Raw genomic sequence first — 13682 nt, 5'->3', positions numbered from 1 at the left:
TTAGCAGAATGATTAAAAGATTGCAAACATTTATTAATAGCTTTGCTGCTGCAGCAGCTCTGCCAGAAAAGGCTTGCTTCCTTAGGGATGCTCTTACCTCCTGCCTGTGCCCTTCCAGAGCTCTAGAATTTGAAAAGTCAAGTTTGAACTCACTTTCAGTTTAAAGTCACAGCTATGCACAGTATTGCTGACCCCTTTATCCCACTGCCCAGGGAAGAGGGCAGGGGGGAACTTGACTGTGAGAAAGAAGCAAGAGAAGGCATGCAGAGAAAAAAACAAAGTTTTTTTTCTTTCTTGCTATTGCTTGGTCTTCCTTTTCTTCCATGTGCTCTTCTTCCTTTCTCTCATTTCTTCTGTACCCACTCATTTTCTTCTCCCTTGAGACAGGGTAATTTTTTGTTCAGTGCATTGGCACTAGGTTTGGATGTGGGTCTACAGTGTTTTCTTGATGCTCTATAACAAAATCAGTGAGAGACAGCTATAAAAGTGTTATTGGAGATCTGCTGGAAGTTCTTGGAGCAATTTGGTTTCCTAACATGAGGACAATCAGGCTTTTTGTGATTCTCATGCCTGTGTTGTTGTCCCATGCAGCACAGCCAAGGGGACTGGATATGCCTTTGGGCAACAACAGCTGACTAGCCATGCTTGATGTTTTAGTTCCATCAGGAGAATTTTTCTTCTATTCATACAATTTATCAGGCTACTTGGCAATTTAAGAAAAGCTCACTTTATCTACATGCCTTCTTAATGCAGTGGAATCAGCAGAAAGGAAAATGAGAAGGACCCAGTGGGGCAGAAAGGAGAAAAAAATATGGTGGCAGAAGGATTCAGAAAAGAAAACAGAGTTAAATGATGAGTCCTGCATTATTCTGACCTGAACTTGCTTTGGGTTAATTTGGCTTTTTAAACCTGTTTCCCCTATTCCTTGAAGTTTTCCATGAAAAAATTTCCTTTGCCAGTTTTCAAGCCTGATGATGTTTTGGTACTTGACAAGCAGGGATTTCTATCTTTTGCAAGTGGATGTTGCTTATAGAAAACATCTGATTATCTCTGTTCACTTTGTATACCATGCTCATCATGGCAGGCATCTCTAGAGTCTGAAAAAGGTCTTCTTTTCTAGGGAATGAGTAAAATTATCCTAGTCTAACAGACAGAGAACCCACCTGTAGTTAGAGTTGATGCCATGGAGGCATTTGGGCTAATTGCTTCTTCATTTTTTGTCTTTAGGAGATGGAATTCCCTGTGCTTGGAGTGGCTGAAGAATGCCATAGATGAGTATGAAACAGACCTGGATGTTGGAGAGGTCAGGTAAGAAGGGAAATAGATAAGAGTTGCCAGTAGATAAGAGTAACCAGTTCATCAGAAGGAACTACTTTCAGAGATACTTTTTTCCTCTCATCTTGTTTGACCTAAATGACCAAACTAAAACATTTGACCATTGCTAATGGCAGGCCTTCCCAGGTATTAAGCAGCTGTATAGTTTCAGCTGCTCTGTCAAAGTTCTTATCCTTTCTTAGCAGGAATGATTTTGTTTCCCTTTCCTTGCTCGTTAATAAAAATGTATACTGTACTTCAGAAATATGGAAACTACCATCCCATCCTCTCTACTGTGGAGTAGTCACTGGAGCCTTTGCCACTGGCATTCTCTCCCATTGTCTGGACAGATGCTTCCTCTGGGTACACTGGTGGTATCTCACGGAGTGATTCAAATTGTATCTTTGCAAACGAGGATATAATTTTCTTTCATGTGTATTGTGATATCTCTGTCTATATCCTGTGTCTGGTACTGAATGCTCTGTCTGCATACAAGTGGCAAGTGACAGGACTACAGCTATGGTTAAAATATCCTGCAGTGAAATCCAGATTCAATTTGATTCATATACAAAGGACCAAAGTATTAAGTTTCTAAAACATCGCAAGAGAAAACAGATATTCTTTGTATCCTTGTTAGGAGACAGAGAAGAGATAATAGTGAGAAAAGAGAGGAGAAAAGAGGTGATAGCAGAAAGGAGAATTGATTCTCAATGTCTTTCCTCATAGGAAATACAGAGGTGTGCCTGGCAGCACTCCTCACTTAGAGGTGAGGATTTGTCAGCTCACCTACTTGTTGTTGGGATCGTTCAGTGAACAGTGTCACCAAGTCTTGGTAAGGAGAAGTTCTTTGTAAGTAGAATGAGAGGTTGATTTTCAAAGACCAACTCAAACGTTTCCTTAAAAAACCAGTTCATGGATTAGAAACTCCATCTGAAACCCAGGGTAGCATGAATAGCGGTGTGGATGGAAGGGGCTGGTGTGCTAGTTTTGGTTTCTCAACACTCTTGATGGATTTTATATTATTTTTACTCACAAAATAATGTGGTTTTTGAGTTCTTATGAGTAATGGGTAGAGCTAGGTTGTTTAGTGCCCCTGTCCCCCAAGGCCAGTGCCCTTTGAGAGAGAACAGTGTGTACCACTGCTTTTGGCAGCCGTGCTCCCAACCTGACGCAGTCGGTTTGGGGGGGCCAGGGAGCTGGCAGAGATGACTCATTCCGCCTCAGTGGCTCATTGAGGAGCTGCAGGGAGAAGCTATTTATAACCAGACCTTTCAGGTTCAGTGCAGCAGCATCTTCAGCAAAATGGGGATGGCACATAGACTTTTCAGATATACAGATCAACCCCCACCTCCCAATATTGTAGGCACCAGCTGACTTCAGTCAGCCCTTTTTCCTAACCTTTTGCTCAGCTGTTTGGGTGCTCTGGTTCTGGTGTAGGATTCAGTTGGTAACTCATCAGCTCCTGAAAGAGCAGAGAAACAACTGTGAATATCATCAGCATGAACAAAACACAAACTCTTTATACTGTAGCTGCTAAACTGTCTCTTACTGATTATTTCTGAGCCATGGCCATTGCATTATCACCTTATCTTTTCTTTCTCTCTGTCCATTTTTGTCCCTGACTTGCCATTAACATGAGCTCTTCTCATGGGTCTCTTCAGTCTTTTTACTGCCAGCAAATCCCGCTCACACTTGCTGAGGTTTCTCTTCATTACAAGCTAACACTATAATTTATAAAACTATAGTTGTTTTTTTCAATCTTTTCATGTACTCATTTCATCTTTAGGTGCTTCCATGACTCCACATGTGAAGCAGAGATAATGATACCCCCTGGATTAAGCACAGTGTGATTTATAGCTATGAAACACCACCTAAGTGGTAGTATTATTACCAGAGAGAGTCACAGAACAATTGGAAAGCATATTACACAACAGTAGAGGACAGCATGTGTTAAAGGAAATATTTACTATGAACACATACACCTTTGCATCTAAGTAACTATGGCTTTTATCTTGAAGCATATTAGCATACATGAAAATTACTGGATCTTATGTTAAATTAAACCTCCTCAAGTTGTCTGTTCTGTTAAGTGGCTTTGGAATTCAAAACCACACAGCACCAGGGATCCTGTTGGTGAATGCTTACCTTGTTCTTGTTCTGGTTCTGTCCTATCCTTCCACTATTTCATGCGTCTGGTGGACTGCAGCTAGATGGCTTCTTGGCTCCTGTAATTCTATTGCTTCTTTCTATATCTTAAATGCTGCATATTTGGCTCTTAATCTTCTCATTTTCTTCTTTCTAATTCTCTCTTCCTACTCCTTTTCACTAAGTAGACCACTGGCTGCCCAGTATATGACCAGTGTACAGTTTGGTGAGTAAGAAGTCCCAGCACATTGTTAAGGCCATGTGGTAGATCCATAGGTTTCTTTGGTGTTCTCTGTCTTAGCTACATGACAGTGCTGTGGACCCAGAGCTGTAATGGCCTTCCTTACAGTGGGCTACTGTGCTGTGTTTGTTATCTTCATACAGAAGCTGCACTATAAATAATTGTTGCCTTCAGTTCTGGCAACCTGCTGAAGGGGAAGTCTGCCCTGCAGAAAACCAAACACTGCTGTGATGATAATTTCTTTCTTGAAACTCAGTTATAAGACAGCAGAGATCTCTGAACGTGAGTTGTACTTTCTGTGCTTCAGATGGGAACCTGGACTGGAAGTGGCTTCTGCACAGCAGCCCCAACTCTCCCTAACTGCCACAGAATTTTCCTGAATCTCAATCTCATTTTGGAAAAACTAATCCTCTGCAAATAAATCTCTGAAACATCAACAAACTCTAGATGGTACAGAGATAATTGTATTGGTATTAAGAGAAAGAGACCATGTTTCTGGGGCATGGAGTGTCATGCTTTTTTTTTTCTTTTGAGTGGTAAACTAAAATGTGCAGTGATTATAACTATAATGTCAACTTTGCTCCGCATCTCTTTCTTCAGAAGATTTTACACAGTAGATAAAATGGTTCTTAGAGCTGTTGGTTCATCCTTCAGCAGCTACCTTGCTTTCCCTTTGGTGCCTTGGGCACCCGTGAGTGCACTGTAGGTAGTGCAGCCAACTTCTCTGCAGGCCTCACCACCTCCCATTTGCCAAAGGCTTCTGACGTGCTGGACTGGACCCCTAGGAGGGGATCCCAGGGATGGGATGGCCAGAGAGCATACTAGGAGATGTGTCCAGGTTTGGCTGCATGAGCCCCAAACTGAGGGGGCTAGGAGAAGAAATCAAGAGAGTTCATATGCATCTGAGACTGAAAGGATTTACCTCCCTGCATTTCCAATTGCTTGTTTTCTATCTGGGGAAAATCCCTTTTGACAGCCCAGGCAGTGAGCTCCTAATTCCTGTCTCCGGCTCATTTTTCACTTCAATCCCTTAGCGAAGGGATTTTAATGCTTGATGGATTCAAATGAAATTATTTCCATTCCTGTGGCTTTGCAAAAGCCTCTAGGGTGCGTGCCTGTGTGCACAGAGGAAGAGGGATGGGGCTTGTTTTCCTTACACTCCAGTAAGCCCCCTCTCCAAGGGAAACGTCTGTCATTTCTTCATTTAGGGCTTTCTTGCAGATGATTTCTCCCATGCTGCCCTTCTGGCTCTTGGGTCACGGGAGGACCCATGAAAGATCTGCTGTTCTGAAGGGTACAGGATGCAATGTCCCAGATCAGTGCTTCTGCTGCGAATAGGGATTCAAATAATATGACCAGACTGTGCTTCCAGGAATAGCATTGGATTGAGGGGAATAGCTGTGGGAAGACTTCCCTATTCCCCATCTGGGAGTGAGGCAACACCACAGGCTGAGATGGGGTTAGTTACTGAAGTGTTGTCTGGGTAATCAGCAGCCTCTAGCATTGACATCTTGTTTGAACATGTGTACAGTTCACTGTACTGCTGCTGTAATGGACAAGTGTTGCTTCTTATTACAATTTCCATCCTCTCCTGCCAGCAGAGATCACTGTGGGGAACTGTGCAAGGGCTTGCATAACATCCAGTAATCAGTCAGAATTTCAGCTGCTCAGCCACTGTGTGTTTTTGTTGGTCTTTTTCTGCAGAGTTCCTGAGTCTGGAAGGTTAAATGGTTTAAATATTCAGTATCTCATCCTTCTATCCAAGCCAAATCATCATCATTATAAAAATTAACAAAGCAATCGTTCTGTGATACATGGCTCTAGCAAATACTTATAACCATCCTAAAGATCCTTGTTCTCTGAAGGATTTGAAATATGGCTTGAAGTTGATGATGTCTCTCAATGTATAAAAGTCCTGTTGTCAGGGTGTGCTAAGCTCACTTGATGCAGAATCTAGATTAAGTAGTTTCAGTTTCCTGTAACTGCTACCAAGCTGTCTCTTGCTCAGGCAACAAAAATAGTCTTGCTCTGGAGTTGGAGATGTATTGTGTGTTCCTCCACAGCATATCCTGTCTCCTGTGACACTCTCCTATGTCCACAGCCTCCTGTGGATATTTGTGTAGAGCTACTGATTTTCATTAAAAATGTGTATTATGAAGCTGGAGGATCCAGGGACTACAAAGAGTAGCTTGCAACTTTGCTCTGTTCTATCTGTCTCTGGTATTATTTTCAAATCCCAGCTTGTTAAACTTCAACTTTTTTCAGTATAAATATTCTAACTCTCATTTTTTCTTTCATTAAATACATTATCAGCAATAAGAAGTCCTATTTTATTAGTGTGGTTTTCTAATATGTTGCATGAGAGACTGTCAGCTTGCATTATAAGTATTCAGAATTATACAGAAGCAAATGTTGAAATTTTAGTTGTAAATACGGTAATATGGCTACAGTGTAGCATTTCAGGAACTATTTAATCGATCTAGTTAATATATTCTTGCTTGTCATTGTGTATTTATTTCAGTCTTCTCAATAATCCCCAAGTTTTTGAGCCAGGGACAGTAAACTGAACTGTTAATTAACTTTGGAACTTCACTAATAGTAGAATCATGCTATGTAGAAGAGGACTCAGATTTATGACCCAGTAGATGTTGAGTAACCTGAGAGATTCAGCTAATTGTTAGAGCAATGGTGTAAGAAAATCTTCTTGTACATATCTTCAGATTGTAAAACATAAAGCAATCTAATTGACATCTTCTGAAGGTTCAATAAGATCCTTGTTTTTGAAAGAAAAAAAAAAAAGGAATCAATCTCTAGAAAATAAATCCAGCAACCCCCAGTTTGTTTATGTAGCACTGAGCCCTGTGGGCTGTGGTGCTCACTCCTTTTGGCCAGTGCACAGGTTAAGGAATGTGAATTCTGTTCTCCAAAGCTCTTCCTGGGGAAAGCCAGTGCAGCTGCAGGGGGGAAATGAGCAAGGACACCTGCTGCTGAACAGGAGGAGCTCCAGGCTGCACCCCAGATTCTTGTCTTTTGCTGCTGTAGGTTGTAATCTCTGCACGAGCTGTTGTTGTTGTTATTAATGATGGTGATGATGTGATGCTGCAGATACATTTCCCTCCCTCCAAGATGCTGTTTGTGCCACAGCCTTTTCTGCCTTTGATCACAGCCGAGAAGATGACTTTGACATTTTATCTACTCCTCTAGCCCACTGCGAAGTCCTAATCCTTCTAATAGCTGCAGGTTTTCAGTTTAAGTCTTTTGGTAATATTCCACCTTAATTGTAAAGCCCTTCAGTGATATCCAGAAGCCTGTCTTACATAACAGCCTTATCCACACTTGAGTCCTTCAGAGCTGGAGTGTCAGGAAAAAAAACTCTGTTTGATCTGCCTAGTCTGTCATTAGTCCTCATGCCTTTAATGCACAAACCCATTTAGAAATTAACAGTACATCTAAGCTCAGTCAATGTATATTTTAAAATATTTTGTACTACTAGAAGGAGTATAACTTGCTGTCATGCACAGGTTTAAGTGATGTAATTTAGCAAAGTAAGATATTTCATAAAGTGCTAGTGCTGATAAGATCCTACCATGCATTAGCTATTTTTGAGCTGGGTAAATAGATGAAAGCACTTGGAAATTGGGAATCTGGGAATTGTTTTCCCACTGTGAATATCCCAGAAAGTCACTGAAAAGGAAGAAAGGAGAGAAAAATTTCATAATTAATAGTAAGCCTTTACAAAGTAAGGTTCCTCAGATTTTAACTCATTGCAGATGATCATCTCTTTTCCCTTATACTGCTTCAGCTATTTCAGACAATTGCCAGCTTTTCCCAATAGATAAATATTTTACTAAAGCCTAGAAATGAACGTTAAAGCTAACAAATTGGCATATTCTGAATATGAACCTTCATATTTCCTTGTCTTAAGGAGATTTTCTTCAGGAGACTGATTCAGCTGAGACATATTGTTCAGACTGAGCAAGCTCAAAAAGTAAACAGAGACCCTTCCTAGTAAACTGATGCAGGAAACAGAGTTTTAATAGAGTTTCATGTTATTAATAAGCAGAAGAAGAGATGTGAACCTGAGCTTCAGACAGCAAATATGAACACCTTCCTAAATCCCATTTCAAAAGATAAAGAACATATCAGCACGTGCATTTAGAAATCACATCCAGAGACAGAAGATTTCTGTTTTCTCTGTTTTCTCTGGTTTCTGTACATGCCGCATCAAATGATTCTTAGAAGCCAACAACACTTGTACTAGGTATCTGAACCTAAAGTCTTAAATCCAAAGACCTGAGAACACCTTTGGAAACCAGGCATTACTGCCTGCACTTTCCATGGAAAGGAGCTAAGGCATGAAGCTCAGACCCCTGTGGGTACACTGCACTGTGGTGAAAGATGTCAGAATGTGGCATTCAGTGATGCCAACCAAATGCCAGGCAGTAAGTGGTCAGTAACTCTGACTTTGATACCCACTCCCTACTTATCCTCCAGTCTAGGCTGCCAGCTTGAAAACTGCAAAGCCAGTTTTTTGCTACTGCACAAGATAAAACTGCTCATTCTACATGAGTTAATTTGTTCCTTTAATAACAATGAAGTAGAAATGCCTCTCTAGATGTTTAACAGGATTTGCCAGAAATTACAAAAAAACGACATTATTCAATCTAACTTGATAACAGTTCTAATGAGATGTTGTTAGATCAGCTACCAAAATGCAGCACCCCTCTGAAGTGAGGCATAAAAAACCATCCTGCAACTAGCTTATTTGTAGAATTGGCAAATTATTTTATCCAAGATGGAAAGTCAATTTAGGCAGGCTGTAACTACCTAAGCTGTAATTCATTCAGGACATCAGTTCTATTATTAAATTATTGTTAAATAAATAAATAAGGTCTCCAAGGTGAGGAATCCTCACTGCCTTAGTTTAGTTTCTTGTGCCAATGACACAGCAGCATCTTGCCCCAGCTCCCTCTGCTACCCTGCTGACTCAGCAGGAAGGTGGTAAAGCTGGTAATGCTTGGACAGGAGTTTGGAGCAGCTTTCCTACAGAAACAAGATGTTATCCATCCACAGGCCACGTGTTGTCCACCCTCTTGTGCCAGTACTAGGGCTAGAATTTTTCATCTGAAATAGCTGCTAAGAGAAACCTGACCATATTCTGCAACTCATAAATCTTCCTTTCTGGTTACAGCCCAGATATGTTGAAGCCTGTCTCTCCCTGCAGCTATCTTTTACCAGAACTGTGCTGGTTATGTACCAGTATCAGTGTTCATTAAATAAAATATTGGAAAGAGAGCAGCTCTATGGAGAGAGAACAGCTGCCCTGGAGATACTGAGTGATTCATTTCAGCTGATCCCAGATGAATTTCAACTCACTGTAGTTATTTCATACTCTTGCCTGTTTGTTGTATAACAGAATTTATGTTGTGTAACTGAGTTATTCCGTGATGGTAGCTCTTATTTTAGTTGGTCATAGTGAAAGGGTCAAAGAATGAAAAACAGCATCTACTTTTATTCTGATTTCCCAGGTGCATCAATAGTGGCAAAATAAAATATGAAGACTGATGTATCATACTCTTGATACACCTTAATGCCCTTCCCATTGGAAAGTAACACTCTCCCAAAATATACACAAGATGTTTTCTTTGCCAGGAAATCAGGCTGCCAGGCAATGAGCAAGCAGTAGCAATTTATTCAGCTTTGTTGCCCAACTGTTTCCAACCCAGACCTCAAGTATCTGGCCATCAGTCCATTCACTCGTTCTCTGAATTAATTCTTTAGGCAGTTGATAAAAAACTTTTTTTTTTTTCTTCAATCTGGCAAAGATTAAATGTTTCTAGTCAGAAAAAAAGCAGGCTTTTTACCTGATAATCAGGATATTTTTTTTAATGCAGCTGAAGGATCCACCTATCTCTCTAAAAAGTAGCCATAATCCTGTCATCCCGATCCATCACATATGTAATGTATTGTGACTGCAAAACATCTGCATGGGCTTGTGAAAAGTTTTGCTCTTGTCTAGAGCTCAGGTCATCTGAAAGCAGAAAACTATGAAGTGATTTAATTTTTTCCTTCATGCATTAATTGCTGCTCTCAATGTAATCCAGAGACAAGCAAACCAGTTGAGCATTCCCTTGCTATGTGGCACATTATCATTTTATGCCTTGAGACTGTGGTAAATGGAGAGAGGGACCACTGTCACTGTTAAAACCATGTCTGGTTTGTTTCAGGGATTTTCAGAGTAATTTTTTCCCAGAACCTGTACTCAGATAACCACTTTAGTGTGCTTTCTGCCTGCCTTGTGGTTCACCTCCACTTGCACAGTACCACCTTCTACCCAGAGGTAACTGTGAAGTTGATTGTAGTTTGGCAAGAGATGTCTGATACAAAAGAAAGAGGTGACATTTGCCAGCCATGGGCACTAAAAGTGCAAAGCTGAGCCAGCTGTATCAGCTTAATTAATTGCATTCCTAGCTGTGTGAACTGGAAGACAGGTTCAAAAAGGGTGTGTGGGAAGGAGGTAGGGTGAGAAGTAATTCCAGGAAAATTGTTTACTTTTGTTACATGCCTAATGTAGGGAAGGTTGGGCCTCTTCTCAAGAGCCTGTAAGTTAGGCCACACATGCTGGCTCAGTGAGCTCAGGCATATTTTACTAATTGAGCAGCAGAGGTTTTATTGCATCTTCTTTCATGTTGGTTTAAAAAACTAAGAAAGTGTTTGGGCATCACTTCTGTGTGGTCTTCTGCTCTGGATTGCCTCTGGCATACCCACAACACAGAGCTGTAGAGTCAAGCCAGGTCTGTGCCTTCATAGAGTATCATAGAGAAAAGGTTTGTTGCTTCTCTTTAGAAACACTTCCCTGCTTCCACACTGATGACTGCTTTTGCCTGGTTTTCCCTCACCAGCTCTGTGGGCTCTGCCTGGCCCTCTGGTGAGCCCTGTGTAATTACCTTATCATGTATGAGGAGCTTCACCTTTCTCCCCACTCATTTCTTCTGCCCCTTCTCTCTGTCATCTTTCCTACAACTGTGTTTTTCTTGTAGCTCATCACTTCCTCTTGTGGACTGTTATTTTTGTTCCACTCCTTTCATCCTCTTTTCCCATTTTCATAGGCTTATTACAGGATCATACTGCAGTCTTTCCTCCCTTTGGCACTATTTGACCATAGAAAACAGTGACTGCCAGTCCATCTGCCAGGCTTGTCCTGGCAAATACAATGGGAAGTTCTCTGTTTGCAATCAAGATGCAAGTAACCAGGGTGGATTTCAGCACAGGGATTACAGCCAGAACAATAATGCCTTTGTAATGCTGCCGGGATTATTCCTCTCCTGTGGTGTAAAATCTGAAGAGCAATACCATGTCTTCAAGCAAACAGAATCTCCAGCTGTCAGTTTTTTTGCTTCCTCTGGAGGCAGACACATGCCTGTCCAAATACAATATGCCAGAAGACTGATACTTGGCATCTTAATGACTATCAAAACAACTGTTTCTGAAACCCTTTAAAAATGATGGAGACATAGTAAAGGGAAAAGTGAGGCCATAAATTAGTTCCTCTTCTGTTGCAGGACAGATTCCTGATTAGTATCCCAGTTCTCAGCCCAGGCCAGTTTAGATTTTCCTGTCCTTTGGCAGATTATTCATATAATGTCATACTTACCCTAGACAGTGATGTTCTTGCAAATGCAGGTGAGAGGCAATAAGGCTGAGAAGCTAGCACCAAGGAAGTTGCTTCAAAACATTACAGACTCTTTGTACCTTACCATCAGCAGCTTGAGGGGGAATTTTTTTCATGAGCAGTTCTCACACATTTTATAAAGTCTTTTTCTGGGCTTGAAAGGCAGTTGCCTTGAACTGAAATTGAAATACATTCTTCCAAGTTCAGGGCAGGCAATGCAGCCCCTCTTTGTTTGAGCAGTGTCCTCAATTTTTTCCAAAATTTTTTTCTACACAAGTGAAGCCAAAAAAGAAGTGAACACAGAAACACTCGTGCATTTGCTCACACAGATGCTTTTTGACAGCATTTTTAAGGAAAGACAGGATTTGACACTTGCAGGCAGTGCTGTATTTGTCATTGCAAGCTGGAATTGGATCCACCTTCCCCCGCTGGCCCCGGGCTACTTGCTCACTCCAGGATCCTCTGTATGGGGAGGGAAGAGCAGCCCCTCTCTGGCTTGAGCTCTGGCTGAATCAAATGGGGGGTCAACTTGTTTCCATCTCAGGAGGCAGCAAGCATGTACATTATGTAATATAATTGTTGTGTCTTGAGGTTTCAGGGCTGTTCTCTTTGTGCTGCCAGATGGAAGAGAAGCCACATTCTCTCTGGAGTTATGTCCTTGTGCATCTTACTGCTCAGCTGTGCTGGAATTACGTGCTTCTCTGTAGCCAGGCACTGTTGTTCCCTGGCATTTGGCTGCAGAATAGCTAGGTCTTTAGTATGCAGTGAATGCCATGCAGCCACTGTGATCCTGAGATTAATTTATCTAGAAAAGGAGATACATGAAGAACCTCCAAAATTGGTTTGTGAGGAGGATGCGCTTCAGATTCTCTGAGCAGCCGGGGTTTTTTCCAAGCTGAAACCCAAATACAGGTGTGGACAGTCAGGTTCCTGATTTGTGTTCTCACTCTGTCACATTTTGTAGGTTTTTCAGCTGTTAATGCTGTTCTGTTGCCCAGTTCTGCAACAGGGCCTCTGCCTGCACTGTCAATACCTCTGTTAGTCAAGCTGTTTCTTGCCCTGATCCCTAAAGTCCTCTCCCAAGTGATGAATCACACAAGTGCTGGTGAGTCCGTTCTCACTAATGAGGCATCTGCTCCAAATACTGCAGTGCTCAGGTGATGGATGCAAGGAGCTGCAACCCACCTGTAGACAGCAGTGTTGCTACAGTCCTCAGGGATAGCTCAAAAGACCCCAAGGAGGAGGAAACAGTGTTAGTTATTCCTACTAGACAGGAATAATCTTATCTGTATGAACTTCACAGCAATGCCTTGTCAGCACCAGCTGCAACTCCAAAAATGACAACTTCTCTAGAGGCAATGTTGCATCCTGACAGAATTTACTTCCCCAGGACAGGAAGGTATCCAGAAATGTTCATTTCACCCTTCTGCTCTCTCTGGCCAGTAGCAGCCATGACTCCAGCAGTGCAGCTGCAGCATAGAAAGCTAGGGCTTGTCTTCATCCAGCCATGCTCTGTGGTTCTGCACTGCTGATAGCAAACAGGAGCTGCCTGTTCTGAAAAAAAAAAACCAACAGACAACCAACCAACCAACCAACAACCAAAAAAAAAAAAAAGACAAAACCCAACCCCCCAAAAAGGTACCTTGGCTATAATTAGGAGGTGAAATGACAGTGCAGGTATGAATGGGAAATTGTTGCTCAAGAAATATCACCATCACAACCCCCTTCAACAGCCCATTTAGCCAGCAGGACAGCTGCTGCCACGCATCCAAAGTGGCTCTGCCCCCTGAGGACAGATGGAGGACACCTTGTGCAGGAATTGCAGGTGGCTGCTGCACATCTGGTGTTGGTAGCACTGCTGAAGGCACAGAGTACAGCAAGCCAGGGCTGCAGTGTAATTCTCTTTCTGCAGCAGCTTTTCTCTGGATGTGGTGTTGGGGGCACAGCAGCACAGGCTGCAGTGTGAGAAGTTGCACTTGGGTTGTTGCAGAGAAGGCTGTGTCATCACATAGTAACTGCTGTGCATGTGCCAGCAAGAGCAGAGCTAGCATGAGTAAGCTTATTATGCGATAATCACACCTTCATCTTTCTGGGTGCATAAACTGCTGAGGTATCCAAATCAGGCAGTGAGGCGCAATCAGTGTCTGAAGTCTGAAGATGAGCAAGAGGAGCTGGGTCCTTTCCTCACTGGGAACATATGTCTGATTTGACACCATTATCTTTTACTGTTTTTAAACAGAACATTATTATTGAACCACCTGTTGCCACTTAATTACCTGTGTTTGATTACAAATATATTAAGCAATTGGC

Source organism: Calypte anna, chromosome 15 (genome assembly GCF_003957555.1).
Source record: "Calypte anna isolate BGI_N300 chromosome 15, bCalAnn1_v1.p, whole genome shotgun sequence".
In the NCBI taxonomy this organism is placed as follows: domain Eukaryota; kingdom Metazoa; phylum Chordata; class Aves; order Apodiformes; family Trochilidae; genus Calypte; species Calypte anna.
Note: the sequence above shows the minus strand (reverse complement) of the source record.